Here is a 5,679-nt window from a genome sequence, read left to right as displayed (position 1 = left end):
AGAGAGAGAGAGAGAGAGAGAGAGAGAGAGAGAGAGAGAGAGAGAGAGAGAGATTTTCTTTATTTTTACTCTTATGTTATTTTATTTTAGTATAAATGTGATCAGTTATCACTATTAACTGTTGCCCATCAACGTTGTGGCAGATTGAAATATTTATAAATAAATAAAAATTTAAGAAAATTATTTGGTTGTTCAAAGGGTATTAGGCATTTCACTAATGTACTTAACGAACGGAACAAAGGTGGTTTCCGTCGAATGATTACTGTAAATTACAACAGCATAAATAGAAAAACGTACAAGAGATAGGACTGCCTCTTGCGGAACTCCGCATGTGGGATCAAATCCCACGATTAGATCTGATTGTGTTCCATCTATTTTTTTTTTTTTTTTTTTTTTTTACCACAGAGCGATAGTTTAAAAATATTTAATGTAGGAATACTATACTTATACGTTGAAGGCTGTGAAGATTAATTAGGCATAGTTGATGACACAAATAATTCGTGAGATACGAAATCAAATGCTTTTCGTCACTGGATTGATTGAGAGTAGTTTAGGTTGAAATAGCGTGGTTACTTTAAGTACTACAGCCTTTCGTTACTTGCTTTTCATTGCACATCCGTACTTGAAAGGTTCTTCATTCTGATGTTGCTATTTCATTATTGTGTAAAATCCAGACAGACAATTGGAAATCAACTTGTTTAAAATTCTGTTTATTGAAGTAACGAGGTAATTAAGAAATAAAAGGCTCGTTAAATTGATAGCAGCTTCGACATAAAAATAAGACTATAAATGTTCTGTTTGATCAAGACTGTGGTAATGTTCACTTCTCCATCACAAGGTCGATTTACTGAGGAAAATACACAATTAAAATTGACGCCATGCAATAATTGATAAACCAAGAAAATTCCGTAGAATCTTATTAATTCCTGGAAAACAATTGTGTGGGTAAAATAAATTAGTTCTACTTGGATACCAAAATCAATTTTCAAAAATAATATTGCATAATTCATATTTCTTCAATGAAGTAATTTCTGGGAATACAAACAGCATTAAAACTTCAAGGATCTTTTATATATTAATTGTACATTGGATATTGAATAAAATAACTTTTGTCTTTATCAAGAATCTTCTGTGAAACATGATATTAATTCAAAATAGATCGTTAAGATAATATAATAAAGAGAACGCGTAAGCACAATTCCACTGAAAAATATTTAAAAGGAAAGCATATAAGCATTATTTGAACAGTTAAAAGTAATCCGGTGTAACCACTAAAGGAAATTCAAGCATGAGGAAGTGAAAAAAATGTGATATTTTTTAAGGAATGGTAATATTTACTCCTGTATATAACTACCTACACTGTACATACTGGGTTCAAAATTTCTAAAATACTGGAGATCATTTCTGACCCCATCAATGAAATATTATTTTACTGGAATATTTAAAAATAGTAAATTCTGAAATACCTCCCATGTGCAAGAATGCAGGCAATAACAATCATTGAAATCCGTCCTCGGAATTTTTTATTCGGACTATGTCTTTTCTCTTTTTATCTGCTTGGTTTATGTGTTTCTTCCAACCTTGGTTGTTTACGAAATATCTGCTTTAAGATATTTTTGCTATATTTTTCGAGGTCGTTTAATTTCTTTTTTTTATATTTTTTACACACTGCAAATGGCATGTTAAGATATGTTAACAATATCACAAATAAAACAAGTTTTGTAAAAACATTTTTCCATTTAGATTCTTTCTCTCTTCGGTTTAAGGTTACAATAATAACCGTTCAATGTAACGTATTAGAATTGCAAATAATTATTAATTGGTGATGAATTCAATCAGTTGTAAATAAAAGTAACAATTACCACATTAAACTACTTTAAGGGAGAAAGAACATCCTCTTAAGTATTAATTTGTTCTTGGAAAATAATAATAGTAATAATTTATTTCTAAAATCTAAATTCAATAGTGTACCTCCATTTAACTTTATATAATTTATAGAGAACAATTGAAGGTCTCTCTCTTAAGGTATTCAAACTACAAAATTTGTCGGAACAATTTTTCAGGTAAAGAATATCTTCCTGGCCAAAAGTGCCTTGTACTAACAATGAAGATATCAACTCATTAATCCTTAATCACCAACAAATACTAGTTTTATCAAAGGTAAAATTTTCTTTTCTTTAACCTTAAAACTTTTAATGGTGTAAACTGTTTACTATGTTAATTATAATTTGAGAAAAAAATGAATACTTTTTTTTTTTAAAAGCCCGTTGGTTAATGGTAAGGTATAATTGGGATTGACTACTGAATCGAACCCGAAAGAGTCCCAGAGTTTCCTCCGGCCGCTCCTACGGGACTCACTTGCATGAGAAATATTTTTTTAAACACATATTATCATTATTTACTATTTACATATTTAATATTTATGTAATTTATATGTCTTAATATACTTTAAATATTTGTATCGATTATAAATTTGTTATTTCTTCTTTTTTAGGTGCTGGATATCGTGATGATCGTCAGGTAATATTTTTTTTTCATAACATCGTCATTCTTATTATCTATTGATTACAAAAAGTAAATGTTTAAAATAAAGAAAGACAGGTTTTTAATGAATAGATTTAAATTAAATATATTTTTCATAGCCAACACTTTATGTATGGAATAATTGTAAAACCATTAATTCTAAAGCCACATTAAGAAGGACAGTGATAGAAAATAGATGAAAGCAATTAAAAATTAATTCAATCACGAAATCCACTCATTCATGAACTTTTAGTTTAAATAAAATTATAACATTGGTTTATTAATATTCGTCGATAGTTTGTTAATATTTTCTATGATTAATTTCTCTTTTCTTCCTATCCCTTTATTAAATGCCATTAGAGGGCTCCATCAATTCAGGCCTTTGAAATATATAATAATTCTTTTTTCCTTTAAGAATGCATCAAGATTTAGAACGATAAATCAACCTACTTGGGCTCTCGATATTTATAATCCCTCGAATGACAAATGGTGCAATGGATTAAATGCTGTCATCCTATTTTGGAAAATTTATTGAAAATCCTTTTATAATACATACTTCCGATAAAAATTGACATCAGATGTATCATTATATTGTGTGTGTTTGAGTTTCCATTAAGATAAATTATATATAACTAAGATAGGTTTATTTCTATACTACTAAAATTTTAATCCTATTATATAATTTCTTTTAATATAAAACATACATTTAACATTTAATATAGTAATAACATATAATAATAACACTTAAAATTCTATAAAAAATATTTACATTTAAAATATTACAGAAATGATCTTGCTCACAGGGAACATTTTATCAAATGAATAGTTTGGTGTAATATGTTTGTTCCATATTTATTTATTAACCTTCTATCGTTTTTCTGCTGGAGAATCTTTGTTTTCTTCCATTTTTCATTGTATTTTATCTTCATAATTATAAAAAGTTGTTATTTACATTTATACATTCTTCTCACAATTATGTTAAGAAAAATATATATATCTACTTTTTGACAGGAAATCAAATCAAATGTTTATAATAGGCATATTTCAGATTTAAACCGCTCAAAGTTATGCTGCTTTCAGGGTTATTAACACATTGGTAGTTGGTACAGTCACAAATAAACCTAACCTAAACCTGTCGACAGTCAGTTGTAAAAATAACCGCCACAATAACCCCCCAATCACCATTAATGTTGATCAGATTAAAAATCATATAGAATTAATTTTTAAGTTCAAAAAAGGGCTCCACTAAACCATCAAATTCTTCCCGAATCCAAGCCTTACAGTCCAAAATCCTTAACGTCCTTACTTTGTCACAAATCAAGTCATCCATCATGACCTAAATGTCCCATATGTTGCTGATATGGCCAAAACCAGACACCGTTCTTTCCATGAAAAACTTCCCAACCACCCAAATCCACTTGTTTCTAACCTGGCTTCTCCTTCATTACCTAATAATCCTCCTAGATGTCTGAATAGAAGATGGCCTCTGGATCTTCTCTTCTAGAAATGTTATGCTCTATCAATGGGTAGATTCTCCACATGTTTGTATCACGTCACAATCTCACCTACAGCAAATTTACTTGTTGTATATATGTTATACAGTTGTAAATAACAATAAATAAATGATTAAAAAAAAAAAAGTTCAAAAAACATAACCCATCACAACTTTATTTTCTTAACCCATCTCTATAATAATTAATTAGGTGAATTAGGTCCAACAAGCCATATAAAGTGGGTACCCATAATTGGGTAATAATAAGGTGGTCGAACGTGATTCTGAGGAAATCACCTTCTTGCATAACCGTTGGTCTAGTATCAGCTTTCTTACAAAGTACTGCGCCCCTGATCCTTCATGGTTTGTAGCGGTAACAAATTTAATTTAATTTTTAATTCTTGATAAATAACACATTGTAAATTGTCAGGGATATCTTTTATATGGGACTATAATGTCGAATCGAATGTAAGACTCACCATGGCGATCTGGTAAAAATTAATATAAATAATAAAATTTAATGATGACTGCTGAGAGTTTCTTAGCTCATACAGCTCGTTTCAGAGTTGTATATATAAATAATAATAATGTGAACCACAACAACCAATGAAGAATCTCCGTGTCCAGTACTTAGTAAAGGATGTACTGTTTTTAGAACAACGGTTACATAAGGAGGTAACATATTTTTCCCAAATTAAAGGTACCCAATTTATGAGGCTGGGTAGACCTCAGAAAGACCCACAGGGTTGACTCACGGCTACAGTAACAGACTAAATAATTATCTCCTATAGCAGAATTCAAATTCAGGTTCTTGGAATTAGTAACACAGCATCTAACCTCCACGCAATCCCACTCCCCGAATCGTTTATACTATTTTATGATAATTATGCTATAAATCAAATTAGCTAATATTACGATTTAGAAAAGAAAATTAATTAATAAAATTCACAGTTGATTCTAACGTGAACAAAGCTTATTCTAACAAATATATTAATCATTTATCAAGAATCCAAAATTAATTCATAACTATCATAGGTAAAATATTAGAAAACTTGTATACTTGAATTTAGAGCAAAATGAAACTTAGTCAGTCCTTTGATATGTAAATCAGGCCCAATTATTCCACAGAGTTGACAATGCAGTAATTTCGGATTACGATTTCCACAAACAGCTTTGATCTGGAATTGCCCGGACCAGCTGTACTGATATCAAAGTAATTGAGGCGTTACAGTAGGGATGTTGTCCTTTCGGTTCATTTAGCCTGTGCTACTGATATCCCTACTGTAATATACTGCACCCAGGTGTCTCTTCTGTAGTGTAAATCTCTCGCACCACATTTAACACTTCCCCTAGAGAACTCGGGAGCCAAATAGGCGCTGTTTATCATAAAACAGCCGATCTCGCGATTTTCATCAGTGATACTGCCAATACTAATGGCGTCAGGTACTCGTTTACATTCTAGAAGATACAGCTTCATTAGGAGTTTTAATAATCTTCATTTATTTATTACAGTCTGCTTGATTTTGAAATTAAAAAAATGGAAACTATTCCGAATCGAAACTTTTGATACTGATTTACGAACTTTTTATTTCCAGAAATGGATATTTATCGCAAATATTAAAGGAAGTAATATTTTACGTTTTAAAACAAATATGCATTTTTTT

At 30.0% G+C, this 5,679-nt stretch overlaps 1 long non-coding RNA gene across 1 annotated transcript in view; it reads left to right on the top strand.

Annotated features, from left to right (window-relative positions):
- The window catches only part of LOC106684701 (uncharacterized), a 135,128-nt gene that overhangs the window by 49,046 nt on the left and 80,403 nt on the right, over positions 1-5,679 (top strand). Inside the window, exon 3 of the long non-coding RNA XR_001343728.2 lies at positions 2,495-2,520. This is a non-coding gene — a long non-coding RNA (uncharacterized lncRNA). The remainder of the gene's footprint in view (positions 1-2,494; positions 2,521-5,679) is intronic.

Source organism: Halyomorpha halys, unplaced genomic scaffold (assembly GCF_000696795.3).
Source record: "Halyomorpha halys isolate HHAL.00 unplaced genomic scaffold, Hhal_1.1 Scaffold603.1, whole genome shotgun sequence".
Classification (NCBI taxonomy): Eukaryota; Metazoa; Arthropoda; class Insecta; order Hemiptera; family Pentatomidae; genus Halyomorpha; species Halyomorpha halys.
The sequence above is the reverse complement of the archived record's forward strand: the minus strand, read 5'-3'. Positions and strand labels throughout refer to the sequence as shown.